The following is a 16,206-nucleotide window of genomic DNA, read 5'->3' as shown; positions in this document are numbered from 1 at the left end:
TTTTACCAAGGCTTTGGCATCAAGAAAGCATGATGATCACACTATGTCAATGGATATTAGATATTTCAGTGATTGACACTAGTGACATAAGGAGATTGTTAGTGTAACCCCTATGAGGCAATCAAGAGTTGATTGACTTAGGACATTTTGTATCATATTTCGTTATATTATTAGAAGGTAAAGGTTATGGTTATTATATTTACTTCAGTTCAGTGCCGAATGAGTAAATATAATAATATCCTAGAGTAGAAGGTTATAATCTGCAATATATCAATTGGTTGAATTGGTAGTGAGATATTGTAGAGAATACTACTCTTAACTGTTCCTAGTCGAGCATTAATATACAAGGACAATATTAATGCGTTGAGACTAGCATGTAGGTCAACGGATGACTTGATCTCACAAGTCATGGATATGAGATATCAAGTTGACACATGGGTATATATTAGAGAATATATACTGAATGACCCACCATGAGATGTTTCATGGATCATTATATGAGTGTCATAAATATTCTCATGTGACTATTGGTATGAATAGTCCTTAGACCTGAAGTCACTATGGTTCCCTACATAAGGAGTTGTGTACTTTGGTATCGTCAAACATCACCTGTAACAGGATGGACTATAAAGTCAATCACTGGGTATGCAATAAATTATGCGGAGGGATATGAGTGATGTAGATGGGATCTATCCCTTCCATATAATGGAAGCGATATTTGTGGGCCCCTTGATTAGTAGGACACAGGAATGTATGGTATACTCAGATGAGTCAATATGAGATATTGAGCTTATTTGTTTAGTGTGTCTACTTAGAGATCAAGAAACACAAAGATTGATAAGAGGATGACACGATCTATGTCTCATTGATCAATCTAGATATCAAGGATAGAGGGACTGAGTCATACAAGATAATAGCCACGGACAGGTTAGGTCGGATCTCGACTTTCTCGTCACTTGGGTAGCAATGATGCCTTGCTAAATGTCACTCATTGTTTATGTATCGCAAATGTTGATCTGGATACATTGCCAATGTTACGAGAGCCTATAGGGTCACACACAAAGAACATATTGGTTTAGAGATGGGTATTTTAGTTTGACTAAAATACTAAGGATATTAAGAATAATGGGTAAATCCAAAGTGTTGGTGTCATCTTAGTAGTGATTGGCACTAGTGCTAGTGGGAGATTGTTAGTAATTAGCTCTAAGAGCCAATCATGAGATGATTAGGCCTTTTGGTTACTAATTGAGTTAGACTCAAATGAACCCACTCTTTTGATTGAGTCCAATCCGAATTAGACACATTGGATTATGGGTTAGACTCAATAAGTTAGACTTATTGGGTTATTGGATTAATGGTTAATCCAATATATAATAATCCAACCCATTAGGAGAAATACAAAGAGACAAAAACCCTTGGTATTCATTGGATAAATATAAATAGGTTTTTAGATTTATTTTTCATGGCGATAAGAAAAGGTGTCTCTTGAGCTTCTCTCTTCTTCCTCCTCCTTCCTCCTTGGCCGAATCTTCAACCTTGGCCGAACCATACTTCTTGCTAGCACAAGAAGATGGTTCTTCTCCAAAGGCTTCGTTCGTGCAATGAACGAAGGATATTTTCGTGTGGATACCATAGAGGCGCGGGCGCTTGAACGCGCTGAGATCTGGATCCAAAGGAAAGGTTGTTGTTGGGATTGCGAAGGGCACGCAACAAAGGTATAATCCTATCATGTAGCTTAGTATAGATTATGAATAAGAAAATGTTTTTCCCTTCGCATGGATCTGCTGGATAAGAGGATCTAGTAATTTTTTCGCTGCGTTTCCGCGTCTTTGGTGTGCTAGATCCCAACATCAAGAACTTCTTTTTCCTCAATAACATATTATATCTTGAGTTGTCAGATTTTGTAGTTATCCTGATATAAATTATGATGTTCTTATTTGTCATGACCTTACATAAATAAACATATTATTTAGTATTAAGTGCAATTCACATGCATGTAATTTATGATTAACTCAATATTAATTTGAATTGGTTTACAAAATCAAGTGATAACTACGTTTCCACTCATCATTTGTATGGTTCAATCAAATCAACATTGATCAATACTATTACATACATCCCAACAAATGAACTAATCAGCGTTCTATCTTGATTTCTTTAATTAAATGAACTAATCATTTAATAAAATGAATTAATCATTTAATAAAATGAATTAATCATTTTTCATGTATCATGAAGTAATCAGCATATGAATGAACATATAATTCATATAAACATGCGGCATATGTTAACATATAACAAACAGACATGAACTAAATGGACTAATACTGTTCATACGTAATGATAGTAATAATAACAGAACTCTTACAAATGAGATAGGTTGACACCACTCCCACTAGGGCAGACACTAGTGCAGTGGCCAACATAATCCCGTTCAATCTGGACTCATTTGAGGCAATCTCAGATAGAACAATTTCAAGATTTTCAATTTGATCTATCATTGAAATTTCTTCAGAATCCTCTTTAGATTCTTCAGGATCCTCCTCTGGATCCTTCTCAAATTCTTCAAGATCTTCCTCTAGGAACTCATGGTGAAGTAGCTCCACACACAACTGTGCATATAAGGTTCTCCCTTCGGAGAGCCTCCATATCTGGTGTGCTACCACCTTAGGATTCTTCAGCAATGAACGAATCAACGCCTAGATCCTATAAATATCCAATATTGGAAACTCTTCTTATTCGAGTTTCCAGGATTGGTAATCATCCGTGCCAATTTTAAACTAAAATTAAATAAGTTAGTACAAAACTAACTAACCAGTACAAAACCAGCTTTATTTAATTTATATAGGCATGGAACCAACATTATTAATCAAGAAAAAAAAATCTTCTTGATTTACAGGAGTCTAACTCGACTGATCCATTTGATCGGTTGATTGAGAATCCAGATCTTGAGCTCTGCCCAATGTCCTCATTAGAACTAATCTAACTGGACTGAGATTTCTTACCTATGTTCTGTTAATCTAAGCTCATTTAAGTCAATTTCAGACTTATTGATCAAACTCAGATCCATTTGATCAATCCAATGCTTATTGGATTAAGTCTGACCCATTAGAACAAATCTAATCATTTTGGTTAAACCAACTTATGTAAACAAAATTATCCCAATTAATTCAATAATAAATCAAACTGGTTAAACCAACGAATGATTTGAGCTCAATCTAGGTATTATTGAATTAAACTGGTCTGGTTAAACAAACCAATGATTTGAACCAGATCTGGGATCAAACTGGTATAGTTCAATTTTCAATTAATAGACCTTTGATTAATCAATTTCAATTGATTAAATAGTGAGTAATCGGTTCATGCATAATTAGCATAATCTACTATTCATGCATGAAATCTTAATCAATTAAAACAATCATTTTCAAACAGTGTTGACGGATGAATAGTAATTAATACTGTTCATCTTCATTTAATCGATTAAAAAAAACTATTTGAACCGATTAAACAGATTCACTGTGCTTCGTTAGTTTAATCGATTGCACAGCTTCTTCTCTTCTCTGTCACGATCGCGACACTCTCTTCTTCTGCCGCGACAAAAGCGATTGTCGTTACCTTTGATTGTCAACCTCCCGACATGGTTGACAACACTCTCTGGCCACGGATGCCGATAGCCGACAACTTCTCGGGGCTCGACAACTATGGCAGATCGCAACCCAGTCACGATCTTGCCTAGCGACGGCGACAGAGAGATTTTCATTTCGACGAAGAGATTATTTCATGCTTAGGCATCGATCTGATACCATTGTTGACAGTTCTAAGCATGAAAAATACAAAAATATGAAAACTGTAAACACTTACAGTGATCTCCCGCAGATCTGCAATCGGCGCCAGTAAGACTTGCTGATGGAAGAACAATCACATAATCGGAAAGCTCTTCATAGTTCACAAACCAAATCCCTCTTGCGAGATTAGACAAACCAATCTTGAATATTCTTCTATCCTCTTACAATCTTGTGCACATAGACGAACCTTGCACAATGATCTTTCCAATATGGGACGAACCCTTTCTCAACCTTGCACACAGCAAGTCCCATCCCCCCTTCTTTTTTCTTTTGCTTGGACGCATATATATATTGAGGAAGATGACTCTTCTTCTTCCTCCATTAATGGAGGAAATGAATGGGCTAGAAGATGAAGGGGAAGGGGGTGCCCTTTCATCTTCCAACATTGCCCTTTCATCTTCCAACAGTTATAATTTCGCCAAATCAGCTATAAATCAATTCCAATTTGAACAAACTTAATCCTTATCTTCACATATACGTTGAATTTAGTTCGAATCCAATCTAATTTTAATTTAGCACTTTCACTTCTACAATTTAGTTTATCTATTTATTATTATATATTTATTTTTAAAATTCAATACTTAATATTATAAGTCATGATATTTCCTTGTAAAAGTGGTACCAATTGATAACTTAGGTCAAGAGATTTTTAAATATGTAGCTAATTTTGATTTTTCGACCTAATTTAGTTCATCTATTTATTATTATATATTTTATTTTTAAAATTCAATACTTAATATTACAAGTCACGATATTTCCTTGTAAAAGTTGTACCAATGGATAGCTTAGGTCAAGAGATTTCTAAATATGTAGCTAATTTTAATTTTTCGACAACAAGGTGGTGAATCAGCCAGCCAAAGTGGCAGTGAGAGTTTGATATTAATTTATATAATTGCACTTTCGGATTTATCTTAATGGCATGTGGAAACTTCCGTGGGACTGGATTTGTCACCTTCAGAATTTGTCGGTTCGAAGAGCTAGATAGTCGGGTCTATCTCCTCTCGGATTTATCAGTTTGAAGAGCTAAATATTTAGATTATCCCAAAAAAAAATATGAACGCAAATATAAACTCTAAATTTACTTCAGCCCGCCATTACAACATATTGATAAAAATATATATGCACCTCCAAAGAGGGAAAAAAATAATCATCGAGCATATAAAATTTATTTATAGCTCCCAACATGTGCTTTCCTTCCATAATGATAATTAAAGTTTCATCTTCTTTCAAGTAATTCAGTTGGCTGTCTATAACCCTTTGATGCTATTGACATTATTTTATCATCCACATGAGAGATGGAAATGATATGAGAAGGTAACATTAAACTATAACTGCAACATACATTAGTGCTAGTTGTCCAAAATTGATGACAGTTTCTCTGCTGTGTCACATTGATACATTATCGTTCATTCCATGATGAATGTTAGTTGATCATGAAACTCATGTTGAAAAATTGATTTTTGATGATCAATCAATTAAATAGGAATAAAATAGTTATTCCGTGAGTAGATCGTCGTAAACTAATTTCTCAAGTGAATAAGAAATTAATGTCAAATGAAGGGTTAATCTGATATGATCTGACAAGTTTGACTTGCATACGAATTAAATTTATGCATAAGATTACATGAATGCATAGTTCGAGTATGCGGAACTATTAAGGGGTGTAAAATTATAATTAATTTTGTTGATTGAGTCAAATTGATTGATTAAAAGATTAATCGTGATTGTGATATTAATTAATTAATTAATTAATATTTACAATAGATTAAGTAAATAATTAATCAGATAATCATTTGAATTAATGATAATTGATAAGGTTTAAGTGAAAAAACACATCATATATCTTTTCACCTCTTGGAAGAAATCTTTCGTCTCTTAGGAGTAACCATTCATCCCTATAAAAGAAACCTCATCGACTTAAATCACTCATTTTTACTTAATTTTCAAGTTGTGAATTCTCCTCTGAAGTTCTCTTTTCTCTCTCCTCTCTTAAGAATTTCAAGGCTTCGAAAGTTCGACAGAGCTCGAAATTTAGAGTGCTCCTATTTTGAGACTCATGGCATTGTATCTTTGGAGATGATTACCAATAAACTATAAGTACCTAGGTGGGCCAATATCGTCTTCATGAAAGAAGGTATAGTCTTTATCTCGACCTTGATATTCTTATTTGTAGAGATAAGCTGACCCAAAAGAGGTGTGTCAACCTCCAAAAGGATAACTTAACGACCAACAAGATTAAGTCAGTAACGATGATACCAAGAGTGTGTAAGAGTTTAAATGGGACAAGATTTTCGTCACTATTCCGAACTCCACCGGTTCAAGTCATCGACTTATCATCAAGATGACTAACTGAGCCTAATTATTAGATCAACACCGAAGATCTATATACATATAAACTATTCCAACAACCCGTACAATCTAGAACTTGGGAAAAGGAAAAATTAGAGTGCGCCTACTATATTACACTCGCGTACCATTCCCATACTCCTTATTGGGGTGTAAGGAAATACTCTATTTGAGGAGGAAGAGCAACTCCAACCGTACCCCTTTACACTATTTTGATATAAAAGGGACACCAAATACACTCCAATTGAGTCCTTTAAACTTGTGCCATTTTTGTGCAAGTGCCAATTTTTTTTCTTTATTTTCTACTTTTAAATTTAGAAAACTACTTTCTTTAATATAATATATTCTAATATTAAATTTACATTTTAAATATTCTTAAATTTTATAAATTAATATTATTTAATTTAATTTAATATGTAAATTTTATATATTATAAATTTATATTAGTTATTAACTAAAATAAGTAATATTTAAAATATTTGTTATATTACTTAATATTATAAATATTTAAAATTTAAAATTGGTGTTTTTAGGTTACATATTTTTTTTATTTAATTATGTATGGATTTTGATACATTATTTTACTTTTAAATTATTTAAAATTTAACTTAGAAGTAATTAAAATAAAAAAATATATTGGTAATTTAATAACAAATATACAATTAAACATTTAAAATTTCAAAATGCATAAATATAAAATACATAACATATAGCCCAGCATACAATTTAAAGATGCAACAAATACTAAAGTAAACATACATTTAAAATAACTATAATAACATTGTAATACTAAACAAATCAGTGTTTAATATTCTAGAAATTTTTTTCCTAAACCACCGAAATAATCATGAAATTGACTGGAGTTATTCAAAGGATCTTGAGATCCTTGTCCTTCTTCTTGAGATGAATTGAATTTAGATCCTTCTCCTTGATGTGGAATTGATTGAGATTTTTTATTTTCAGTCCTCTTTTGCATAATTCGAACTTGGTCATCGTGAATAAATTCATGTATCATCATATCAGCGATGGTATTCAAATCTTTGAATAAAATTTTATTCTCTTCCTTGAATATAGCAATATTGGTACTTTGATTCAATGTCGTAGCAAGTTCGTCATTCTGTGAAACCATTTTTGTGAGTTGATGTTCATTCTTTCTCTTCAGTTTTGCTTTCTTCACCCCAATAGGTCATTTAGTTGAAGTATCACCATTGTCTGAATCAGTGATATTAAGATTAAACAATGAGACACGTAGAGTTAAAGGTGAATAAAAATCTTTCTCGAGATTATATGATTGAGAATAATCAGCTTGAGCAATTTGTTGTTGCACTCTCGTAGATGCAGTTTTGATGTTGTCACTATTGAATTTTTCAATACCTTGAAGAATGCTCCACACATTTCTAAATTTGAAACTCATTGAGTAATTAAGGTCTTGTACTAATAATATTTGAGCATGATTCTTCTATAGAAACACAATACAATTATGAAAAAAAATTAATAACTAAATTAGATATTGATTATAAAATTGGTATAGTTTACAAAAGAAATAATGATAACAACTTATGTTGGTGCAATATTCCCTAGATCAAGGTTGACCTGGTTAACCAAGCCTGAGTCTTGGTTTGGGTTTCGATGTTTGACAATATATTGGGTATAGATGATATGGACAATGCAGGTGCAGTTGTTCATTTGGGGAGATTGTTGATACAATTCCCGTTTGGTCAAAGTTGACCAGTTAAGATTGTGAAGGAAAGTCAAGTAGGTCAAGGTTGACTGGATACTTGACTGTAAGTCCTGGTGAGTAAAGCCAGGCAGAAGGAAGTCTTGGTGAGTGAAGCCAGGCAGAAGAAAGTCCTAGTGAGTGAAGCTAGGCAGAAGGAAAAATCCTGGTGAGTGAAGCCAGGTGAAAGACCTAGTGAGTGAAGCTAGGCAATTGGGAAGTCCTAGTGAGTGAAGCTAGGCAGGAGGAAAATCCTGGTGAGTGAAGCGAGGTGAAAGACCTAGTGAGTGAAGCTAGGCAATTAGGAAAGTCCTGGTGAGTGAAGCCAGACAGGAGAAATCCAGAGGGGTCAAGATTGACCAGACATCTGGTGAGAGTCCAAGTAGGTCAAAGGAATTGACCGGATACTTGGCACGAGGAAGAAAAGTCCAAGTAGGTCAGAGGGATTGACCGGATACTTGGCAAGAAGAGAAAAGTCCAAGTGGGTCAAAGGGATTGACCAGACACTTGGTGAGAGAGTCCTAGCTGGTCAAGGGTGACCGGATGCTAGGTCTTATGTACCAACAAGTCATGGTTGACTAGATGTTGGTTTAGGGGGCTTTGGACTTGATTTTGGGCAAAAACCAAGATCTGGATTGATCAGCCGATTGATCCAGCAGATTTGGATTGATCAGCCGATTGATCCGGATCGATCGGTGGATCGATCCAGAAGATCTGGATCGATCGGCCGATCGATCCGGTGAGTCCTCGCGAACCCTCCGGATCAATCGGTGGATCGATCAGAGGTCCCAATCGATCGGTGGATCGATTGGGAGCTGCTGCTTAGCCCTGGATCGATCCACCAATCGATCCGGTTATTCCCAAATGGCTCGGATCGATCCGTGGATCGATCCAAAGCCTCCCCGATCGATTGGGAGCAATCTAATCAATCGGGATCTGACCGTTGGCGTCGATTTAAGCCGCAGGCGTTCATTTCCTTCGGCAGAACTTCACTGATTCACTCCAGATACTCTCCAGCACCTCCATAGCTCTCTCCAAGCTCCAAATCGCCAGTTCTTGAAGATTCTTGGTGGCTTTTCTAAGTCAAGAGGCGGATCAAAAACAAGAAGAAGAAGTTAGGGTTAGGGTTTTTATTGTACATCTTGTAAGCTTTTGCTTATCTTGTATTTCCCTTTCTTCTTCTTGTATTGAGAGTGTTGTAGGGCTTCTCCGCCTTTGGTAGTTACCATAAAGGAGTGTTATTCATAGTGAAGGGTGCGTGAGTAGGTGTGGATCCTTGGACTAGTCACCTCTTGTGAGGTGGATACCAAATAAACCATCCTTGTTAGCGTTGTATGCTTTTGTTTCTTATATTTCCGCTGCATACCATCAAAGAAACGAGCAACGCCAACGACGAGCACGCGAAGAGCTATTCCCCCCCCCCCCCCCTCTAGCTACTTTTTGGTCCCAACAACTTACAATTGTTAGAATGTATACTAAAAGCCTAGCTTTTTGTAAACATTTATTTTGAAATAAAGAATCACATTGGTCAAATGTCTACATTTATATGTTAAGTGTAGTTGTTCAATTAATTTATATTGTAGATAATATGGTGGGTGGTGTCACATACAGAAGATCATGTTATCAATTCCTTATAAATTATAAACAGTAGCTCACGACTAAGATGGAAAGGAACAAACCATTGGAATAGTCATAGTGTAATTTGGTATTAGTTTATCTTAACTATAAAATTACACTAGTACACTCTGAGTGTACTGAGCAAGAGCATTTAAGGTAAGTTCTTTTTATACTGACTACATAAAAGAACAAGACCTTTGTTATTATGGAAGTGTGTGCTCTTAATCATGATATAATAACAAGCACATATACTCAATATTCATTTCTTTAATTTATCAAAGGGTGTGATTTAGTTCGATAAATCAATAGGCCCGATAAGTTGAGAAATTGTATTATTTATATGGTGTGTTGTTGATTATAGAATGAAATTGTGTCCTAGTAATCTAGGTTGATGATGTCCCCAAGAGGAGCTCATAAGGATTGTCATGTAAACCTTGCAGGTGGACTTAGTCCAACATGACGATGAAGTTGAGTTGTACTATTCTTGGAGCTAGATATTAATTAAGTGAGTTGTCAGTAACTCATTTAATTAGTGGACATTCTATATCTTAAATACAGGGAGATTAACACACTCATGATAAGAAGGATCCCATATAGTAATATGAGATTGGTGCGGTAGTTCAATAATAACTCTTTAGTGGTATGAGTTATTATTGATAAATTTGAGTTGGGTGTTCGGGGCGAACACGGGAAGCTCAAGTTCATCGGGAGACCAAAACCAATGCCTCCTCTCGGTCCCTATCGTAGTCTCTTATTTATAAAGTGTTATACCCACCCATACCCATCTTCTTACCCATCTTAAGGTGGCCGACCAAGCCAAGCTTGGAGCCCAAGCTAGGGGTCGACCAAGATCAAGCCTTGATGGAGTAAGTAGGTGGTCGGCCCTAACTTGGAGCCCAAGTTGGTGGCCTGCCACAATAAAATTAAAAGAATTTTAATTTTTAAAATTTTTCTTATGTGGAAGCTATGGTTTTAAAAGAGAATTTAAATTTTAAATCTTTCCTTTTATAGTTTTCTACAAAAGATTAAGAGAAAGGTTTGATATCTTTCCTTATTTGTGGTTAAAAGGAAGATTTTAATTTTTGATAAAACTTTCCTTTTTTGTAACCATCCTCATGATTTTAAAAGAGAGTTTTAAAATTTAAATCTTTTCTTTTATAGTTTCTACAAAAAATTAAGAGAAAAGATTTGATATCTTTCCTTATTTATAGATTGAAAGGAAAATTTTAATTTTGAGAAAACTTTCCTTATTGTAATCATCCACATATTTTAATAGAAAGATTTTAATTTATAAACGTTTCCTTTTATAACCAACCGTGAAGGAAATTTTTAAAGAGAAATTTTTATTTTAAAAATTTTCGAAAACAAATTAGGAAGTTTTAATTTTGTGTTTAAAACTTTCCTTCTTTGGAGGAATTGAGGTGGCCGACCACATTGATAGAGAAAAGGATTTTTTTTTTTAATCAATTAAATTTTCCTTTCTATGGCAAAGAAAATAAGGAAGTTTTTATTAAAACATTCCTTATTTGCCAAGACTAAGGAATATAAAAGAGAGTAGAAGTGGCTCACCTCACAAGAACATACATCTAGTATTCCTCTCTTCTCTTCCTTGTGGTGGTCGGCCCTCCCTCTCTTCTTCCTCTTCCCCTTTTCTTCTTCCTTGGCCAGCGGCATCAACTCTCTAGGAGACCCTTGGTGGCCGGATTTTGCTTGGAGAAGAAGTAGAGAAAGGAGGCTTTATTTCTTTGCATCCCTTGGAGCTTGGTTGGTGGCCGAAGACCTTCATCTCTAGGAAATTCTTGGTGGCCAAAACTTGCAAGGAGAAGAAGGAGGCTTGGGTGGATTCTCGTCTCGGTAGATCGTCGCCCACACGATGTCCGAGATAAGAAGAGGAATATGACAGAAGATCGTGAGGTCTATAAGCTATAAAAGGTATAACTAGTTATTAGTTTCTGCATCATAACTAGTTCATCCTTTTATTTAGACCTTGAAATACCAAATACAAGAGACTAATGAATCTAGGTAATCGAATTTATGTTTTCGATTTTGTGTTTCTTTTGTTTTTCAAACTTGTGATTCGATTGTTCTTTTTGATTAAACCTAGGGTTACTATAAGGAAATTAAATATTAAATTTCATTGAAAGGCTTTGTCTAGCAAGTGGTGGATGCTCCCATACCCAAGAAGGCCTAGTGCCTCGCCATGTTTAACCTGGAAGCCGATCTCTGAAATTAATATTTAATTAAATTTGTAACATGGGTGGATTTGGATCAATAATGTTAAGCATTGTTGGTGATCCAAGTCTAAACCACCAAGAACAGATAAGTTGAATTTTGAATCAATAATGTTAAGTTCTCTTTGCGATTCCAAATTTAATTTCTAAAGAACACAATAGGTTGTTAGGAATGGTTCAGAACTTGTACAAAATTTTTGTACAGAGGAACCAGTACAATATTCCGAGTAGCAACCAACAATAATATCTTCCTCTGATGCTCCACTTGGATTCAATTTTTGATTTGTCATATGCAACCCTTAAATTTGGAAATAGCAGCAATGATAGTATTCATTCTTTTTTGTAATGATCTTCTCGGTCGCTCTAAATTTTTGAAATTGGATCTAGATTATACTCCATCTCAACTCTTTCCCAAAATTAATCCTTCTTTTAGTTGATTCCTATGATTGGATTTTGAGAAATATGAAGATAAATATGATATAAGTATTTATCTTCTTCAACTGAGTAGGATGATGAACTCATTTTTTTCAAGAATAAAGTTTATGAGAAATTATTGAATTAATATGTGTAATGGTCATGTCTAGTATGCCATTATATAAGAAAAAAAAAATGTGCATTGTATAAGATTTGTGTGTGCATTGTGATGTCCATCGCCTATAAAAATAATAATATTATATGTGCATTGTCATATCTCATCTCCTAAAATAATAATAATGGTGTGTGCATTGTGATGTCCCATCACCCGTAAAAATAATAATGTTGTGTGTGTATTGTGATATCTCATCTCCTAAAATAATAATAATGATGTGTGCATTTTGATGTCTCCTCACTTGCAAAAATAATAGTGTTATGTGTGCATTGTCATGTCTCATCTCTAAAATAATAATAATGATATGTGCATTATGATATCCCGTCATCTGTAAAAAATAATAATATTGTGTATGCATTATGATGTCTCATCTCCTCAAATAATAATAATGGTGTGTGCATTGTGATGTCCCGTCGCGTGCCAAAATAATAATGTTATGTGTGCATTATAATGTCTCATCTCCCAAAATAATAATAATAGTATGTGCATTGTGATGTCTCATTGTCTATAAAACTAATAATATTGTGTGTGCATTGCGATGTCACATCTCCTGAAATAATAATAGTAGTGTATGCATTGTGATGTCCGGTCATCTGCAATAATATTAATGGTGTGTGCATTATACCTTATAAATACATATCATAACTAAAAACAATTAAATCACATTTTTTATCTCAAAAAATGAATCATAATGATGAAGGTGTTGGTGCAACCTTAGGTCAAGGTTGACCTGGTTGACTAGACTTGAGTTGACTGGACTCGAGTTGTGTTTTGATGTTTGACGAGTTATGGTTGACAATGGTTGTATCTTGATGTTTGACAAGGATACAAGCTTGGGAGATTGTGGGTGCAACCTGTGGTCAAGGTTGACCTGGTTGACCCGAGGTGAGTTGACCTGACTCGGAAAAGTCCAAGCAGGGAGCTTGGCACGGGAAAAGTCCAAGCAGGGAGCTTGGCACGGGAAAAGTCCAAGTATGGAAGCTTGGCACATGGGAAGTCGGAGAGGGCTCGGAAGCTCGTTCTCCGGACTGTGGTCAGAGAGGGCTCGGGAGCTTGTTCTCTGGACCGGATGTGGAAAAGTCCTGGTGAGTGAAGCCAGGCAGACGGGAAAGTCCTGGTGAGTGAAGCCAGGCAGTTAGAAAGTCCTGGTGAGTGAAGCCAGGCAATTGGAAAAGTCCTTGTGAGTGAAGCCAGGCAGTTGGGAAATCCTGGTGAGTGAAGCCAGGCAGATTGGAAATCCTGGTGAGTGAAGCCAGGTGAAAACCCTAGTGAGTGAAGGTGATCGGACATCCGGTGATGGGAGTCCAAGTAGGTCATAGGATTGACCGGATACTTGGTACGGAGAGAAAAGTCTAAGTGGGTCAAAGGGATTGACCGGACACTTAGCGGGGAGTCCTAGCAGGTCAAGGGAGTGACTGGATGCTAGGCGCAATGTACCAACAGGTCAAGATTGACCGGATGTTGGTTTGGACTTGGTTTGGGCGAAAACCATGAGCTGGATCGATCTGGTGATCGATCCAGTGATACCGCGAATATTCTGATCGGTCTGGTGACCGATCAGTAACACATCAGTAGCATACTATGTGATAACTGATCGGTCTGGTGACCGATCAGGAGTCGATCGCGGGGACCGATCAGGGAACCTCCTGATCGGTCCCCGGACCGATCAGAGGTCGATCAGTGGCTAGCGATCGTTTCAGAACCCCTGATCGGTCCGCAGACCTCTTCTGTGCTTCTTTCTCCGCAGGTATAAAAAGAGGCTGAGAGCTTCTACATTGTTTACTTCTTCTTCTTCTTCCTTGGATTGAAGCTTCTGCTCCTGTGCTCTGAGGTTCTGAGCTTTGTTGAGATCACTTCCGAAGCTTCGCGTGAGCTTCCAGTCGTCGATCAGCTGCTGCAGTTGGGTTGTGAAGTTGCTGCTTCATCGCCTCCAGTCGACAGAGAAGGCAAGCGAGTGTTGCATTCATATTGTTGTTTGTATTTGCTTCTTGCTTTCCTTGTACTCCTTTCTTGTTGTTACAAGTATTGTGGCGAGGTTTCTCCACCCACAAGGAGCATCTATTAGCCGGTTCTCCGGGGACTCATCCACCGACGGATTGATAGGCTTCGTCCACCTTACGGACACGCCGAGGAGTAGGAGTTTATCTTCGAACCTCGTTACATCGGTTTGTTTGAGGTTTGTCTTCTTTCCCTTTCGTTTCTGTGTTTATTTTCAGCTGCGCTAACACGTTTTGTAGAAAGAAACGACGATTTGGGGTCGGCTATTCACACCCCCTCTCTAGCCTCCATACGAAGGATCCTAACAGAAGGTACGTCAAATTTATCATCCTCAAGCTTTGAAGATTATGAAATATTTGATGGACACAGAAGGCTTATCACTCAAGCGATTTGTTGAAATAATGAAGTCATTTTGAATCATCTAAGTGAAGAAAGCAACAAAGGCAAACATCGAGGATCTATTCATGGTCACATAGTGATCAATTGTAATAAAGAAGCTGCTAATCGTAATCTATTCAATGATTACTTTGCCAAAAATCCTACATATAATGTTGCAATGTTTCAAAGAAGAGTCCGAATGGGAAGAAATTTATTTATGCATATTTTTAATATGGTAAGTAATCATGATAATTGTTTTATACAAAAAAGAGACGAAGTTGGAAAACTTGGCTTGTCAAGTTTGCAAAAAATGATAGCTGCATTTCGAATATTGGCATATGGTGTACCGGTAGACGCTACTGATGAGTACATCAAAATAGGAGAATCAACTACCATAGAAATTGTGAAAAATTTTGTTATGCTATTGTTGAAGTATTTGGAGGGCAGTACCTACGATCATCCAATGCTAATGATGTTGCCAGGCTTCTTCATATTAGTGAGCAACGTGGTTTTTTTGATATGTTGGATAGTCTAGATTGCATGCATTGGAGGTGAAAAAATTGCGCAACAGCATGGATTGGGCAATATTCTGGTCGTAGTGGAAAGCCAACAATTATTTTAGAAGTTGTAGCTGATTATGATCTTTGGATATAGCATGCATATTTTGGTTTACCCAGATCTAACAATGACATTAATATATTGGAGTCTTCTCATCTTTTTTCTATCCTTGCTCAAGGTATTGCTCCCCTGCTTGTTATGTCATTCAAGGAAACGAGTACAACATGCGTTTCTATTTAGCTAATGATATATACCCAAAATGGTCTACATTTGTTCAAACAATTCATGATCCACGCGGTCCAAAGAATAGGTTGTTTGCAATGAAACAAGAGGCGTGTAGAAAAGATGTTGAGAGAGCATTTGGAGTACTCAAATCACGCTTTGCAATTGTTGGAGGACCTTCACATTTTTGGCCAAAAAATATTTATATGATATAATGATTTCATGTATTATTATGCATAATATGATAATTGAAGATGATCGCAATATGAATACATCAATTGTTGATCAAGGTGAAGTCTCGTCGGCTGCAGATGTTGATACAACAATAGATAACAATACCCAATTTCAAGAGTTTCTTGCTAGATATGAAGGAATCAAAAATAAAAATGCTCACTCTGTCCTTAGAAATACATTAATTGAGCATTTGTGAGAATAATATAGTAATTCTAATAATTAAGGTTTATGTATTTTCAATGGAGTTTTATTTGTTTTGTGAAAATATTTTATCTTAATTGTTTATGGTTGTGTATTATCTTTAAATATTAGTATGTCTACCAAATTATTTCCATCAAAATTAAGAAGGTACTAATTTTTATTTTCTTGTAACTAAAAATATAATATCATAAAAATGAGTTATTATGTACCATAAAATTATTAATTTTAATAATTATTATTATTATCACAATAAAAATATTTAAAAAATTA

Source organism: Zingiber officinale, chromosome 5A, assembly GCF_018446385.1.
Source record: "Zingiber officinale cultivar Zhangliang chromosome 5A, Zo_v1.1, whole genome shotgun sequence".
NCBI classification, from domain to species: domain Eukaryota; kingdom Viridiplantae; phylum Streptophyta; class Magnoliopsida; order Zingiberales; family Zingiberaceae; genus Zingiber; species Zingiber officinale.
This window is presented reverse-complemented; position numbering follows the sequence as displayed.